The sequence below is a fragment of the Chrysemys picta genome, chromosome 1 (assembly GCF_011386835.1).
Source record: "Chrysemys picta bellii isolate R12L10 chromosome 1, ASM1138683v2, whole genome shotgun sequence".
NCBI lineage: Eukaryota > Metazoa > Chordata > Testudines > Emydidae > Chrysemys > Chrysemys picta.
This window is the reverse complement of record NC_088791.1, coordinates 310,499,161-310,517,410: the sequence shown is the minus strand read 5'-3', so window position 1 is coordinate 310,517,410 and position 18,250 is coordinate 310,499,161. Positions and strand designations below refer to the sequence as shown.

At 41.7% G+C, this 18,250-nt stretch overlaps 1 protein-coding gene across 36 annotated transcripts in view; it reads left to right on the top strand.

Moving 5' to 3' along the window:
* The window catches only part of WASF3 (WASP family member 3), a 159,395-nt gene that overhangs the window by 102,413 nt on the left and 38,732 nt on the right, over window positions 1-18,250 (top strand). For 7 of the 36 annotated variants that reach the window (XM_065581415.1, XM_065581413.1, XM_065581417.1 and 4 more), the window contains one exon: window positions 11,577-11,638. The exons of the other annotated variants lie outside the window; for them this stretch is intronic. The gene's annotated coding sequence lies outside the window, so the exon portion shown is untranslated. The remainder of the gene's footprint in view (window positions 1-11,576; window positions 11,639-18,250) is intronic. 36 annotated transcript variants of the gene reach the window in all.

The window sequence follows — 18,250 nt, the reverse complement described above, 5'->3', positions numbered from 1 at the left end:
CACCAAAAAGATTAGTAGCAATTGGATGTCTAACATAGTGAATGCCAGTGAAAATGAGGTCGGATCTGAGGCTAAAATAGGAAAGGAACAAGTTAAAAATTACTTAGACAAGCTAAAGGCGACAAAGAGTCCCATTTATAGACTAACAGACGTATTGGAGCATAAGCTTTCGTGGTGAATACCCACTTCGTCAGGCGCATGCAAAAGCTTATGCTCCAATATGTCTGTTAGTCTATAAGGTGCCACAGGACTCTTTGTCGTTTTTTACAGATCCAGACTAACACGGCTACCCCTCTGATACTTAGACAAGCTAGATGTCTTCAAATCAGCAGGACCTGATAAAATCCATCCTAGAACTCTCAAGAAGCCGACTAAGGAAATATCTGAGCCATTAGCAATTATTTTCGAAAACTCATGCAAGATGGGAGAGAGTCCAGAGGACTGGAAGAGTCTCTGGTAAACGGTTCCCAGAGAGTAGTTATCAGTGATTCACAGTCAAACTGGAAGGGCATATCAAGTGGGGTCTGTGACGGGTTCCCCCCGGGGCATCACTTGGAACTGGGATACCACTGAGCACAACCCACTCTAGAGTATAAATACAAAATTATACTGTCTTGTGCTGCACAGAGAACTGTACAGCATAAGCTCATAACATTTGCCCCCTCTCTCAATGTAGAGGAAGATATGCAACAGCTTCACCACCCGCCTCCAGTTATGATTTCCACACACTGATTTTAGATAAAACAAAAACAAGTTTATTAACTACAAAAGATAGATTTTAAATAAGTGATAGCAAACTGATCAAAGCAGATTACCTTAGTAAACAAAACTGCAAACTGAGCTTAACATACTAAATAGGTAGGATATGAATTAGCAAACAGGCTGGCAGATTCCTAAGGCACAAGCTGCCTTGGCTTTCCCAGGTTTTCATACACAGGCTAAAAATCCTGAGGCCATCACCTCCCATAGTTCAGTCCTTGTTTCTCAGGTGTTTCCAGGTGTGGTGTTGTAGGGAGAGTGAGGTACCATCTTGAGGTCATTGTCCTGCTTCTATATATTCTTCCCACTTGCTGAAAAGCTATTTTGCTGTGATCTGGGTCAAACAGTTCCCATTGTGTAGTGCTGTCTCTGAGAGGTTTCTATTGAGACGGTTCGTGGGGTAATCCTTGTGTGCATTTCCTCACTAAGCCATTAACGTTGTTTGGCCTTTTTACTGTTGGACCTGAAAGGCTGCTTGTGGGTGTTTTCAATCTCACAACATGTTTCAGTAACACATAAATAGCCAAACTTTATAAATTCACATATGACGGTAGCACACACAGTCCAACGAGATATTAATGTCTAGCAGTTCAAGACCTTTAGAATGATACCTCACAAGGCACACTTTGTACAAAACATATCCTAATTATATGACAGTGATGAATACTGGGGTGCCGGGGTGTCTCAGTCCCACAGAAATCAGTTCTGGGTCCGGTTCTGTTCAATATCTTTATCAATGATTTAGATAATGTCATAGAGAGTACACTTATAAAGTTTGAGGACAATACCAAGCTGGGAGGGGTTGCAAGTGCTTTGGAGGATAAAATTAAAATTTACATGATCTGGATAAACTGGAGAAATGGTCTGAAGTAAATAGGATGAAATTCAATAAAGACCAATGCATAGTACTCCTCTTAGGAAGGAACAATCAATTGCACACATACAAAATGGGAAATGACTGCTTAGAAGGGAGTATTGCAGAAAGGGATCTGGGGGCTATAGTGGATCACAAGCTAAATATAAGTGAACATTGTAACACTGTTACAAAAAAAAAGTGATCATCATCCTGGGATGTATTTGCAGGAGTCTTGTGAGCAAGACAGAAGAAGTAATTTTTCCGCTCTACTCAACACTGATAAGGCCTCAACTGGAGTATTGTGTCCAGTTCTGGGTGCCACATTTCAGGAAAGAAGTGGACAAATGGGAGAAAGTCCAGAGGATAACAAAAATGATTAAAGGTCTAGAAAACATGACCTATAAGGGAAGATTGAAAACATTGGGTTTTGGTTTGGAGAAGAGAAGACTGAGGGGGGACAAAACAGTTTTCAAGCACATAATAGGTTGTTACAAGGAGGAGGGAGAAAAATTGTTTTGCTTAACCTCTGAGGACAGGACAAGAAGCAATGGGCTTAAATTGCAGCAGGGATGGTTTAGATTGGACACGAAGAAAAAGTTCCTAACTGTCAGGGTGGTTAAGAACTGTAAGAAATTGCCTAGGGACACTGTGGAATCTCTGTCACGGGAGGTTTTTAAGAACAGGCTAGACAAAGACCTGTCAGGAATGGTCTAGTTATTATGTAGTCTGCCTTGAGTGCAGGGGACTGGACTAGATGACTTCTTGAGGTCCGTTCCAGTCCTATATTTCTATGATTCTATGATATTGTGTAGGAGGTCCAGGGTATTGGAAGGGGACAAGGGATTGGGGAGGAATGGAGGGGTTGCGGAAGAGAATTAAGGTCTCCAGTCTCTCCTCCACTGCTTTATATTGTTTCATTCAGTCTGACCCCACCTAGTATACGGTTGCCCAGTGTTGCAAAAATATATGTAATGTTCAAAATAAATTTAAGAGATTGTCAAAATTCCATTTTTCATTCAAGAGTTTGGTTTCCAATAATCTTAGTAACTCTTTATTACCTTTACACACGCTTTTGCCAGTTCTTAAAAAAGGAAATGTAAAAATAAAATACTATTGTTGTACAAGGTCCATTCCACCTGTATCTCAGGAGGCTGCTGAACAGCAGTTACTAAAATTATATACAGTGTAGTTATAGCCCTGTCGGTCCCAAGATAGTAGAGACAAAGTGAGTGAGGTAATATCTTTTATTCGACCAACTTCTGTCTCTCTCACCAACAGATGTCAGTCCAATAAAAGATAATACTTCACCCATCTTGTTTTGCTACTAAAATTAGACATTTTAAAATCAGCAGGTCCAGATAACTTGCATCACAGTTTTAGGAGCTCCTTGGATCGTTAATTTTGATTTTCAATAAGTCTTGGAATACTGGGGTTATTCCAGAAGACTGGAAGAAAGCTAATGTTGTGCCAATATTTTAAAATAATGTAATAATGTAATTATAAGTCTGTCAGTCTAATATTGATCCCGGGCAAAATAGTGGAGTGGCTGATATGGGACTTGATTAATAAAGAATTAAAGGAGGGTAAAATAACTAATGCCAATCAACGTAGGTTTATGGAAAATAGAATCTGTCAGACTAACTTGATTTTTTGTGTGAGATTACAACTTTGGTTGATAAAGTTAATAGTGCTGATGTAATATACTTACACTTCTGTTTGACTAGGTACTGTGTGACATTTTAATTAAAAAATAGAACATAATAAAATTAATATGGTCTCTCTCTAATCTGGTCGCACAGGGTTCAGTTCTTGGCCCAACCCTATTTAACATTTTTATTAATGACCTGAAGAAAACATAAAATCATCACTGATAAAGTTTGCAGATGACAGAAAAATTAGGACAGTGGTAAATAATGATGAGCACAGTTCATTGATTTAGAGCAGGGGTCTCAAACATGCGGCCCCGGGGCCGCATGCAGCCCGCGGGGTTGTTTTCTGCGGCCTGCAAGCTCCTTGTGCCCCCCCCGCCCCCCCCCCCCACGTTTACCTAGAGCGGCTCCAGCCCAATGTGTACCGGGGGCAGGGCAGGCTCCCTGCCTGTCCTGCCTCCGTGCCGCTCCAGGAAGCGGCCGGAACGTGGGGAAGGGGGGCACAGGGGTCTGTGTGTTGCTCTTGTTTCAGGCAGCGCCCCCAGCAGCTCCCATTGGCCACGGTTCCCCATTCCCGGCCAATGGGAGCTGCTGGGGGTGGTGCCTGAAGCAACAGCAACACACAGACCCCTGTGTCCCTCCTCCCCCAGGTTCCGGCCACTTCCTGGAGCAGCGTGGGGACAGGCAGGCAGGGAGCCTGCCCTGCCCCCAGTGTGCGTCGGGCTGGAGCCCGCCCCCCGAACCTCTCCTGCAGCCAAACCCCCTGCCCTGAGACCCCGCCACACCCCACACCCTTCCTGCACCCCCTGGGAACAGGAAGGGGGCAGAGTTGGGGTGGGGATTTCGGGGAAGGGGTTGGAATGGGGGCGGGGCCTCATGGAAGGGGTGGAGTGGGGGCGGGGCCGAGGGCAGCGTGGGGGAGGTGTCAGTAATGCGGCCCTCGGGCCAATGTACTAGTCCTCATGTGGCCCTTGTGGTCATTTGAGTTTGAAACCCCTGATTTAGAGCACTCCGGCTGGCTTGGTTAAACTGGATGCAAGCAAACAATATGTGTTTTAATATGGCTAAATGTGTACATGTAGGAACAAAGAATGTAGGCCATACTTGAGATGGGAGACTGTATCCTGGGAAGCAGTGACTCTGAAAAAGATTTGGGGGTGGTATGGAATAATCAGCTAAAAATGAGCTCCCAGTGTGATCCTGTGCCAAAGGGGCTAATGTAATTCTTGAATGCATAAAAGGGGATAACTCCAGTAGGAGTAGAGAGAGTATTTTAATTCTGTAAATTTATGCCTGGTACAACTGCTGCTGGAATACTCTGCCCACAATTTGAGAAGGATGTTGAAAAATTGGACAGGGTTCAGAGAAGAGCCATAAGACTATTTAAAAAGGGGATGAGAAAACCTGCCTTTATATAGTGGTAGACTCAAGGATTTCTATTGATTTAGCTTAACAAAGAGAAGTTTAAGGGGTGACTTGATTAGTGTGTAAATACTTATTCGGGGGACAAATGTATGGTCTCCAAACTAGGAGAGAAAGGTATAACAGAGCCTAACGGCTGGAAGTTGAAACTAAAAAAATTCAGACTGGAAATCAGGTGTAAAATTTTACGTATTGTGGATGTGAAGAGGGTATTCAAAGATCAGAGGCTTAAAAAAACAAACAAACTGATACTGTAAATGATAATGCAATGAGTTGGGGGAGAATGAGGTAACAAAAAAGACTACTTTAGTCAGAGAGAGCTTGTAGGGGAAAGATAAGTGCAGCCCAAAAAAAAGGGGGGGGGAGAGAGAAATAAGTTAATGTTAGCTGAGGGGCATTCACAAATGGACCAGGAAAAGTAGGACTGAGGGAAAATGTCTCTTAATAAATGAGTAGAGGAATGAAATTAATGACTCAGAAATGGCAAGGAAACAGAATTCCTTTTTAAAAAACCTTTTCTTCAACAAGAAAATCAATACAAAATACTTGCATTGTAATATTAGAAAATAAATCATTTTAGAAAGTATAGCGATTTAAGCCACAAAAAAGAAAAACCTTGCTCTTTTGTTTTCAGTTTACTTATATAAACACTCCTAGTAAAGTTCTTTAACTGTGGAGTGAAATGCAGAAATACTATCAATTTAAAAATCCATTAATATTGTAATAGACCAAAACAGAACAAGAAATAAAATGTTCTATAAATACATCCCAGCATTGTCTGAAAACAAGTACACTATCAGAGTATTCAGGAAATCAAGGCAAACACTGTAGTCATCCCAGTCATATTACTATTTACCCATCTGTTTACTTAATTGTACCTAGAAAGAAATAGATTATTTTACTAATTGCATTTGCTTTACTTTACTTTTGATTAATGTTGCCAGTTGATCAGAATCAGATGTTCCTATTTGTTTGATAATTTACAACACTTACACTTACAAAAGGGAGAAATTTTCACCACAATCTGTTTATAAAACCACTAATGACATTTAGGCTTGTCTCCCTGGGAATTCCTGGGAACACACCCTTGCTCCTCTACAACGTTTTATGTCAAGATTGCCCAAACCACTGTATCATCTAATCTCTATTTGAAGAGAAAACAAAAATAATAAAAAAATAATAAACTTCCCCTTAATCATCCTGATTCAGAGGGGTACCAAAGAACATAATAAACTTTTAAGCACAAGTAATTCCACTGAAGTAATTCCACTATTTTATTTATTTATTTATTTAAGTCAAAGGCACTCTTTATATACTTTTAATTAGGCTTGTGCTTAGGTAATTTGTGGACCCATGGAGGTTGGTTGAGAACACCTGAGGTGAAAGCCTTGAGGCTTACATACATTGCAGCTAGAGCCTGTTTCCCCCCCATGTCATTTACTGTTTTGACCTCTTTTATTATATCAATGGACCGTCAAATCTGACCCAAAGAAGTGAGCAAAAAAACCCTGAGCTTGTGAAGCTGCAAATAAGAAAAATTCCTCTCAATAGAAGAGCCACAAAAAAAAAAAAAAAGAAAAGCTTTTAACAAAGAAACAAAATTGCTTTAGGGATATCTGAACCAGTTTCACGGCTGCCTAGTATGCAGACAGATGTAGCATGAGAAGATCAAAAATGAAAGCCTGATGCTAAGAGGAACAAACTATTTTGATCAAACCCTACTATCTTGCACTCCTTTCCCAGCTAGAAGGTTGTAGCGTTAGTAAGAAAGGAAGACTTACAGAAATAATTTGATAAAGAGCAGGTAAGGTACTACTTGGAAAATTTCATAGAATCGTAGGACTGGAAGGGACCTTCAGAGGTGGTCTAGTTCAGTTCACTCAAGGCAGGATTAAGTATTATCTAGACCATGCCCATGTCTAACCTGCTCTTAAAAATCTCCAATGACGGAGATTCCACAACCTCCCTAGGCAATTTATTCCAGTGCTTAACCACCCTGACAGGAAGTTTTTCCTAATGTCCAACCTAAACTGCCCTTGCTGCAGTTAAAGCCCGTTGCTTGTCCTATCCTCAGAGGTCTCCCTCCTCCTTGTAACAACCTATTATGTACCTGAAACCTGTTATCATGTCCCCTCTGCCTTCTCTGCTCCATATTAAACCAACTCAGTTTTTAAATCGTCCCTCATAGGTCATGTTTTCTAGACCTTTAGTTATTTTTGTTGCTCTTCTCTGGATTTTCTCCAATTCGCCCACATCTTTCCTGAAATGTGGTGCCCAGAACTGAACACAATACTCCAGTTGAGGCCTTATCAGCGTGGAATAGAGCGGAAGAATTACTTCTCATGTCTTGCTTACAACAGTCCTGCAAATACATTCCAGAATGATGTTTGTTTTTTTGGCAACAATTTGTACATATGCTTTGGAAGATGTGACTTCTCTAGGCTATTATGAACACATTTACCATACCACTGAAAATCCATGGCTCACTGGAGACATCTTAGAACAGCAGCACCGAGGCAGCTAGTCTGCTCGCAGAGGGATAGGAGGAGGATCAGAGAAAAGGTGACTGCTTTCCTCCAGGCTGCTGTGGATGGTGGAGAATCTTACTCTCAGCAGGTGGGGCGGAGGAAGAAGGCTGTTCCTTGAAAAGATACTGGGGAGAGGATTGGTGGTAGGAAATATGAGGTGGGGGACCAGGAGGAACTTGAGGGGGAAGATGAGAACCAGATTGAGGTGGGGGGAACTCCAGCAGAGAAGCAGGCAGACAGAGAGAGCATGGGGGGGAAGAGGGATAAGGGGACCTCAAAAGGACACCCGGAAAGAGTGTGGGGCTGGAGGATTTGCTAGGTTTGGAAGGAAGGAGGAAGGGAATTGATGGGGCCTTGATGATTTATATTCCTACATCCTCACTTCATTCCCCCCCGCCAATTTTGGAGTCAAATTACTCCAGTGCAAAGAGACCTAGAGAAATAGGAAAGACATAACTGTCCAGAGGCACCAACTTCCTAATATGCCAAGGGGGTACTCGACCCCCACTCCGCCCCAGGGCCGACCCCCCACTCCATCCCTTCCCCCAAGCCCCTTCCCCACCTCTTCTTGCTCAGCCCCATTCTGCCCCCTTCCCCAGCGCCCTGCCCTCACTTCTCCCCCTCCCCCCCATATGCTGCTAAACAGCTGATAACGCAGTGGGCGGGAGGCGCTGGGAGGGAGGGGGAAGAGCTGATTGGTGGAGCTGGCGGGAGGCACTGGGGGGAGGGGGAGGCACTGATCCACAGGGCTGTAAGTGGGTGCTGAGCACCTACCATTTTTTTTCCATGGAGTCGGTGCCTATGTAACTGTCTCCAATTATCTAAAAGTTGTAAATATCAAAGATGGAGAGCCATCACTAGAGGAAGTACTGTAGTCCAGTGGGTAGGTTAGGGAACTAGAAGTAAGGAGACTTACATTATTTTCCTGGCTCTGCTATTAACCTACTGTGTGACCATTGGGTGATCACCTAATCTATATGTCCTTTTATTTTCTTTTTCCATAAAGTGAGGATTTTGGCAGTTACTCTCCCTTGTAAGATGCTTTGCAATCTAAGAATGAAGAGCTCTGTATAACACCTAACTGATAGTGATGAAACTTACAAAGGGAAAATAACACTTAGGCTATTTACCACGTATGTTGGTATAACTTGTGTCCCTCAAGGGTCTGAAAAAACCACACCCCTGAGCGACATAAGTTACACCAACATAAGCACCTGTGTGGACAGAGTTGTCCGTGGGAGAGCTTCTCCTGCTGGCATAGCAACTGCTGCTTGTTGGGGGTGGTTTAATTATATCGCCGGGAGAGCTCTCTCATATCAGCATAGAGATGTCATGTCAGCTACATGAGAGATCTTACAGCGGCACAGCTGCATCGGTACAGCTGTGCCACTGTAAGCTCTCTATTTAGACGTACTTTATTTAGGCTATCATAGGAAACAATCCTTCATTTGCAGGGAGATGAATTGGATGATTGAATAGGCTTTTTTCCAAACTCTAACTTCTATGAATGTATGAAAAAAAATATTTCACCTTTTAATGAGCACAAAATCTGTCTAGATTCCTGAAACTCCAGTTGCATTTATTTGTTTTTAAAGTACAATGTATTCTCATTCTTAGAGAGAGTGCGAGGGACAAGGATGTTGGTTTTAGTAACAGCTGTTGGTTTGAGTTCTTGCCAGTTGTCGAAAGACCTCCAAACTGTTTAGAATTAGAAGCTTCAACTCGTCTCTTAGAATAGCCACACTCTGGTGTTATTCAGAAGGATTGTGCATTGTGTTTGGAGTCTTTCATGCCTGTTACTTTCCATCTGCTTTCTGGATGAATTTTAAGTCTGTCTTGCTGTGGCAGCATAGCAGTCTTTTTATATGCAGTAACCGTTCCTTGTAGTTTGCAATTATCCTCTTTACTACAGGGACATGTTCTTGAACTGAGCTGAAACACCACAGTGCTGAAACAGCTGGAAAAGCATTGGGAAAAAATTACCAGTTCTTCTGGTAATTTTTTTTCTTGTTCTTCTGTTGCTACAGAAATAACTGGTGAATAACTAAGTTCTAATTTAAAACAAGTTATGAACTCTAAGGGCTCAATCCTAAAAGGTGCTACGCATTTTGGCCCTGATCTAGCAGAGCGCATAAGCACAGTCTAAACATTAAGCATGTGAGTAGACCTGTTCACTTCAGTGGGATTAATCTTGTGCAGGGGGAGGCGGGATAGCTCAGTGGTTTGAGTATTGGCCTGTTAAACCCAGGGTTGTGAGTTCAATCCTTGAGGGGGCCACTTAGGGATCTGGGGCAAAAACAGTACTTGGTCCTGCTAGTGAAGGCAGGGGCTGGACTCAATGACCTTTCAAGGTCCCTTCCAGTTCTAGGAGATAGGATATCTCCATTAATTTATTTATTTATTTAAAGTTAAGACGTGATTTCCTAGATCATGGCCAGTATGATGAGAACCTTGAAGATTCCCTCCTTTCTTTTGCTCCCTTTATCATAAGTCTCTGTGTCCTGCATCATCTTCAGTTGTATCCAAATTCTAGAGTATGTAGAATGAATGATATGTAAGTCAGTGGCTGGTATAACTGATGGTCATACTTCGGTAAACTGGTTAGTTACCTGAAAAAATTACAACTCACTGCATTACTTGCTTTGTCCTTTGTTTCTGCTTGTTTCTGAAAAATTTCAATATATTAAAAAAGTATTCTCCTCCCTTCTCTGTCACAAAATGTTTGCTAAAAATACTGTAATTAACAATGAAGCAGTTTGCTTTGTGTTGTGCCAGAATGCAGTATGCTTCATTCTGCACAACTTCACTTGTACTGGCAGAACAACTCTCTGGGGCCACAGAGAGTAACTTGTAACAGCAGAAAGAGCAATGTAGAGGGAAAAATGAAGATAAAACATGGAAGTTCATAGATTTTTAAGGCCAGAAGGGACCATTTCTGGTCACCTTCTCTGACCTCCTGCAAAAGAACCTCTTTTTAATAACTGCCTAAGAAGTTCTTTTTACAAAGTTCCTCTATAACGTTTTCAGTTCTCTTGAAAATACAGCATCTCATCTTCTCTAATGTATCCTAACACAGTAGTCACTGTTGAATAACCACCAGTATATTAGTCTGGTTCCATGGACTAATTCAATAAAATAGTAAAAATACCAGCAAGCTTTAGTTTTCATACAAATCTTGCAGCATCTGGTCATACAATAGGGTAGAGCTATAGAAAAATGATCTCTTTTCTTTGAGCCTTAGTCTCCTCTCAGATGGTTCCATTTGAGAGTGAGGATGGTTGTGTGTTATACTAAAAGCATATTTATAAAAGGACTTAGCATTTTCTAGAGAATGTAATTCGTCAAAAGATCACTTGAAGCACTCTTTCTGTTTTGTGAAAACCATCTGCACATTGGGTATTTCTGTTACTGTATACAATTCTTTCTGTGGTGGCCAAGCTTACAAGTATCTGAATGATCCTATTAAATGCATAGCCCTTTCTGACCTCCCACTCTTCTCTACTCACTTCCTTTCCTTCCAATCTCTATTCCTCTCCTCTGAATTTTGCTTCTATTCTTTCTAACGTTAATAATTTTTCTTTAACTGGTTGGCTTTTTATAAGCAAATTGCTTTATATTTTAACCACTCATGTTATATATAATTAAATGTTTAAAGTATTGCTAAGGTTAGGTAGCAAATGGTTAATATATTATGAGAAGTTTATGTATATGAGAATTTATGTATTATGAAACGTTAATGTATATTTTATGTTTGTTTTTGTGTATATATCTTTTAAAAAAAATAATAAGTTAATGTAAAAAAATCTGCACCTGGCGATGCTTTTGCTCAGTCTGAAGTGTGCCCTAGTAATGCAGAGACATATTTCATCTCCTCCTCCTACTTGCTGTTAACATCTATTGAAAAAGAATTTAGCCACATTGCTGCTGTGAACCCATAAGATTTTTCTAACTTGTTTACTTAGCTTGGAAAGTGTGTGTGAGATGCAGAGTAATGATAAGTAAATGATAGAAGGGTTATACATTCACAAAGAAATACATGTTACATTTGTTAAAACATGTATGGTAGTGAATAAAATGGGGTGAAGAATAGAAATATATTTTACTAGCTGTATACAAAAGTTTGTAGCACTGGAAAGTTCTAGGATAATTAGTAAAGCAAGAGACATTTAATTGAAAAGATCCTTATGTTAATGAATTGATACCAGATCAAGCAGAAAATTGTTCCTTTAAAAAGTGCTGTCTTAATTTTTAATCAGAACTGAATGAAGTATGGTATTAGAATTTATGCTTATGTATTGACTTTATTTAAGAAAAGCCTGTAAATTATTTTAAAAATCTGGTCTCTGTGCCTCCATATTGTAGGTGTCATATTTGATTGAATCAAATAGATGAAATATAATTTTCTGGGGAAATTATACATTCAAGTGAGTATCTTTTTCTGATCCTCCTCTGCTTAAGAAATGTATCTTCAGTGCTCATCTTAAATGAGCCCTATTGCATAAATAAAACAAGCAATTACTAGTATATTCTTTTAACATAGTGCATAGTTTTAATGATTATTGTTGAGCATACATATTGGAATTTAACTTCCAATTGAAACATATTAAATAAATGTTAAATAAGCTACAAAGAAAATACACCCAAAAGCACAACTTACAGCTGGAACTAGTGTGTCTTCTTTACTGAGCTGCAGAACATTTAAGAAAGCCCATCTGAAAGAAGGAAAGCTGTGCACAATTATATATAAAACACAAATTCCACTATATTTACCTGGTTAAAAAAATACTCACACTTATCAAGTAGAGGACATTACTGCTAAATTGCAAATCACAATGACTAATTCTAAGAAAATATAGTTTTGTGAAATGTTCATTAATCATGCACTAGAATTTCAGAAACTTTGCTCGTATATGACATGGAGAGTGCTTAAATCTGTACTAGCCGGTATGATAATGTTGCCTACGAATAGGTTATAGGTAACTATATGATGTATTTTATGTATTGAAGTAATTTTAAGATTTGGGATCTGCAGTTATACTAATGATGGCCTATTAATTTACTTCCTACTAGCTTCAGTTTTATCCCTTTCTTACACAGTTAAATAATTTCTTATAAGTAGTTTCATGTTCTACACAAATAGTATGCTGTACCCTGTATAAAGTGTGCATATGCTTTAGCAGTTCTAAACGTCCAGAAGTCTTTTGTTAGGCCAACATCATAAAACTGAGTAATCTTACATGTTAAATAGTGCTTTAAAAACTAATAATCCAGTCCTCGAGGAGTACAAAAACATCAAACAGGAACCAAAAATCATCATGTGGGTCTTGTATTAAATAAAAAATGAGTTTCCTGTATCCGTTCTGAAACATCAGATTTAAAACAAAATATCACCAGACTGAACTGGCTTTAAGACATGAAATATTTAAAAACGCTTCCTGTCTCTGGAGGACTAAGATATTGAAATTCAAGTCTGTGTGTTTTTTAAATAATTTTTATTAAGATGCTGTTTTAAAAACCTCTTGAAATTAAATAAGTTGTGTGTTTAATATTCAGTTAAAAGAACTCTTTTTGCAAAATACTCAATGGACTGCTCTAAAATATTTTTTTTCTTCCCAGCTTGCTACAAGTGAATTCTAAAGATTTATTTCAAAAACAGTGGTTGTTAAAAGTGTTGTATTGTTTTGTCTCAGAAGCAGAAAGACTTTATTTCTATTTTACCAATATGATTTCAATATACTCCTGGGGGAGTTCTGTGCCTTAAAAATTCTGCATATTTTATCTGTCAAAATAACACAATATAATCACACCAGTTGCAAATATTTTGGTAATTTATTTCAAAATACCTGTCAGTGAGTATGTCTGTAACAATAGAGATAATAAAAAAAAGATTCAGGAAATGTCACTTGGCTGGGGCTCCCAATGTATGCACCGAGACAGGTTCACTTACCGGCTCCGGTTCCATATGTCTCTGCCGTTGACTCCAGGAAGGCTCAGATGTGCTCCTGGACCTCATGAACTGTTTGCCCTGGAAGGGATGAGGTCTCTGCCTGCTAAGAGGGCCTCCCTCCTACGTCAGATCCGCTGCCTTCTGGTCATGTTCCTATAATGCACCCCATTTTGTCTGCACTTCCACTTGTACAGGACTCCAGTTTCTCTGAGTCAGTGGACTCTGATATGCATGGTCTGCTGCTTCTGTTCTGAAGGCATGACTACCCGAAGGTTCTGACAGCGCTGTGGCAATACCTTCCATTGTCTCAGCTCAGGAGCCTCTGGTATCTGACTCCATGGGCACTGATACCACAGTATCAGGATCAACCAGGTTGGCCATATTGGAGCTTGTGGCGCCAGTATCTGCCTTTGGAACTGTCCCAATCCATCCAGGAGGAGTCCCCAATTTCACTGACCCATCCTTTGTTGAGTAGACATTCAGGGCCAGACGATACACCAGTTAGCCCAGCTCCATCAGTACCTCTGGGTCTGGACAGGCTTCCCTCATCGTCCCCAGATGCAGCTGTGTCGTTGACACCTTCCTCTCCTCCAGATGACTATCATCAGTTTCAGGAGCTGCTAGGAACAACAGCTAATGCTGTTCAGATCCTGTTGGAAGGGGTGCAGGACAGTCAGCACCAACTGTTAGATATTTTGCATGCAGGGCCGGCTCCAGGGTTTTGACCGCCCCAAGCAGCCAAAAAAAAAAAAACAACAACCAACAACCCGCGATCACGATCTGCGACGGCAATTCGGCGGGAGGTCCTTCGCTCCGAGTGGGAGTGAGGGACCGTCCGCCGAATTGCCGCCAAATAACTGGATGTGCCGCCCCTCTCCGGGGTGGCCGCCCCAAGCACCTGCTTGCCAGGCTGGTGCCTGGAGCCGGCCCTGTTTGCATGCATTGGTACCATCCAGAGTGGCTCTACTGATCAACAATGTCATTCTCCAATCGGCAGGTACTGTATGACATACCCAGACCACATGTACCTCCACCCGAAAGGGTGACTACACAAAAATGAGGAGGTTAGTGAAACAGAAGTTAAAAGTACAACACCAAAAGTGAAATCCCTGCAAGCGGCATTGAAACTTTTTAAAGACTCCATAATAGAGGCTCAACTTAAATGTATACCCCAAATTAAAAAATATAGTAAGAGAACCAAAAAAGTGCCACTGTGGCTAAACAACAAAGTAAAAGAAGCAGTGAGAGGCTGTCACTGTGCCTCCATGGGTCACAACTGAGAATACCAAATTCAGGACAAACTGGTGAGAAATAGGGCAGACACCCCCCCAAACCAGTGGTTATTCTCCCATAAGATCTACCAAACCAGCAACAAAAGTAAACTTCCGTTTTACCACACTGGCTAATAAGAAGTCCAGAAAAAGCAGTTTCCTTAGGCCTTCCAATCCTGGATTCAACACGATGAGTGGTTCTGTAAAACTAATTTAACCAAATAAAAGGTTCTTCTGATCCCAAAGGACCAGCCACACACCCAGGTCAATATACAATTCAGATCTTACCCAATAATCACGCTGTTGCCAATCCTTTAATATCTAAAATCTAAAGGTTTATTTATAAAAAAGAAAGAAAGGTGAGAGTTAAAATTGGCTAAAGGCATCAAATACATACAACAATTGCAAAGTTCTTGCATCAGGGATGGAATAAACTGCTGGCTTGTTAAGTCTCAGGTTGCTTCCAAATCATGTAAAAAGGCATCCTTTAAAAAGTGGAAGTTAAATCCTAGTGAGGAAAATAGAAAGGAGCATAAACTCTGGCAAATGAAGTGTAAAAATATAATTATGAAGGCCAAAAAAGAATCTAAAGAACAGCTAGCTAAAGACTCAAAAAATAGCAACATTTTTTTAAATATATCATAGAATCATAGAATATCAGAGTTGGAAGGGACCTCAAGAGGTCATCTAGTCCAACCCCCTGCTCAAAGCAGGACCAATTCCCAGCTAAATCATCCCAGCCAGGGCTTTGTCAAGCCGGGCCTTAAAAACCTCCAAGGAAGGAGACTCCACCACCTCCCTAGGTAACGCATTCCAGTGTTTCACCACCCTCCTAGTGAAATAGTTTTTCCTGATATCCAAGCTGGACCTCCCCCACTGCAACTTGAGACCATTGCTCCTTGTTCTGTCGTCTGCCACCACTGAGAACAGCCGAGCTCCATCCTCTTTGGAACCCCCCTTCAGGTAGTTGAAGGCTGCTATCAAATCCCCCCTCATTCTTCTCTTCTGGAGACTAAACAATCCCAGTTCCCTCAGCCTCTCCTCATAAGTCATGTGCTCCAGACCCCTAATCATTTTTGTTGCCCTCCGCTGGACTCTTTCCAATTTTTCCACATCCTTCTTGTAGTGTGGGGCCCAAAACTGGACACAGTATTCCAGATGAGGCCTCACCAATGTCGAATAAAGGGGAACGATCACGTCCCTCGATCTGCTGGCAATGCCCCTACTTATACAGCCCAAAATGCCGTTAGCCTTCTTGGCAACAAGAGCACACTGTTGACTCATATCCAGCTTCTCGTCCACTGTGACCCCTAGGTCCTTTTCTGCAGAACTGCTACCTAGCCATTCGGTCCCTAGTCTGTAGCAGTGCATGGGATTCTTCCGTCCTAAGTGCAGGACTCTGCACTTGTCCTTGTTGAACCTCATCAGGTTTTTTTCGGCCCAATCTTCTAATTTGTCTAGGTCCCTCTGTATCCGATCCCTACCCTCTAGTGTATCTACCACGCCTCCTAGTTTAGTGTCATCTGCAAACTTGCTGAGAGTGCAGTCCACACCATCCTCCAGATCATTAATAAAGATATTAAACAAAACCGGCCCCAGGACCGACCCTTGGGGCACTCCGCTTGAAACCGGCTGCCAACTAGACATGGAGCCATTGATCACTACCCGTTGAGCCCGACGATCTAGCCAGCTTTCTATCCACCTTACAGTCCATTCATCCAGCCCATACTTCTTTAACTTGGCGGCAAGAATACTGTGGGAGACCGTATCAAAAGCTTTGCTAAAGTCAAGGAATAACACATCCACTGCTTTCCCCTCATCCACAGAGCCAGTTATCTCATCATAGAAGGCAATTAGGTTAGTCAGGCACGACTTCCCCTTCGTGAATCCATGCTGACTGTTCCTGATCACTTTCCTCTCCTCTAAATGTTTCATAATTGATTCCTTGAGGACCTATCAGAAGCAGGTAGCCTGCTAAACAACCAGTGGGGCCACTGGATGATCAAGATGCTAAAGGAGCACTCAAGGACGATAAGGCCGTTGTGGAGAAACTAAATCAATTCTTTCCATCGGTCTTCGCAGCTGAGGATGTGAGGGAGATTCCCAAACCTGAGCCATTCTTTTTAGGTGAGAAATCTGAGGAACTGCCCCAGATTGAGGTGTCATTAGAGAAGGCTTTGGAACAAATTGATAAACAGTAATAAGTCACTAGGACCAGATAGTATTCACCCAAGAGTTCTGAAGGAACTCAAATGTGAAACTGCAGAACTACTAATTGTAGCCTGTAACCTATCATTTAAATCAGCTTCTGTACCAAATGACTGGAGAATAGCTAATGTGACGCCAATTTTTTAAAAGGGCTCCAGAGGTGATCCTGGCAATTACAGGTCGCTAAGCCTGACTTCAGTACCAGGCAAGCTGGTTGAAACTTTAGTAAAGAACAGAATTGTCAGACACAGATTAACATAATTTGTTGGGGAAGAGTCAACATGTTTTTTGTAAAGGGAAATCATGCCTCAGCAGTCTACTAGAATTCTTTGAGGGGGTTAACAAGCATGTGGACAAGGGGGATTCAGTAGATATTGTGTACTTAAATTTTCAGAAAATTTTTGACAAGGGCCCTCACCAAAGGCTCTTAAGCAAAGTAAGCTGTCATGGGATAAGAAGGAAGGTCCTCTCATGGATTGGTAACTGGTTAAAAGATTGGAAACAAAGGGTAGAAATAAATGGTCAGTTTTCAGAATGGAGAGAGATAGATAGTAGTGTCCCCCACGGGTCTGTATTGGGACCAATACTATTCAACATATTCATAAATGATCTGGAAAAAGGAGTAAACAGTGAGGTGGCAAAATTTGCAGACGATACAAAACTACTCAAGATACGCAGGCAGACTGTGAAGAGCTACAAAAGGATCTCTCAAAACTGGGTGACTGGGCAACAAAATGGCAGATGAAATTCAATGTTGATAAATGCAAAATAATGCACATTGGAAAACATAATCCCATCTACAGTAACTTCTCACTTAAAAGGCAACAGAGAGTCCTGTGGCACCTTTAAGACTAATAGATGTATTGGAGCATACACTGACGAAGTGGGCATTCACCCATGAAAGCTTATGCTCCAATACATCTGTTAGTCTTAAAGGTGCCACAGGACTCTCTGTTGCTTTTTACAGATCCAGACTAACACAGCTACCTCTCTGATACTCCTCACTTAAAGTCGTCCCGGTTAACGTTGTTTCAGTGTTAAGTTGCTGATCAATTAGGGAACATGCTTGTTTAAAGTTGTGAAATGCTCCCTTCTAATGTCATTTGGCAGCCGCCTGTTTTGTCCGCTGCTTGCAGGAAGAGCAGCCCGTTGCAGCTAGCTGGTGGGTGGTTGGAACCAGGGTGGACCAGCAGCCCCCTATCAGCTCCCAACTCTCCTAAGTTCCCTGTGCAGCAGCTGCCTGCAGTTCAGCTGTGTCCCTCCCCCCACTGCCATCTGCTGCTCCTGCCCTCTGCCTTGGAGCTGCTCCCAGAGACTCCTGCTTGCTGTACAGGGGGAGGGGGGAAGAGGAGGGCTAATGTCAGGGTGTCTCCCCCTCCCCCCTGCTCCTGCACCCCGGTTACCCCATCTTCCATAGAGCGGAGGGGGGGGGGGGGAGAGACACATTACGGAGGGAGCTTCTAGGCAGTAGCTGCAGTCTCAGGAGGTCTCAGCAAGCTGATTTAATTAACAGGGCAATGTACTTAAGCCTGAGGTCAGCTACTTAAAGGGGAAATGTGCATTTTTTTCTCTCACACACAGGGTGTGTGTCTGTCTGCCCTCCCTCCTTT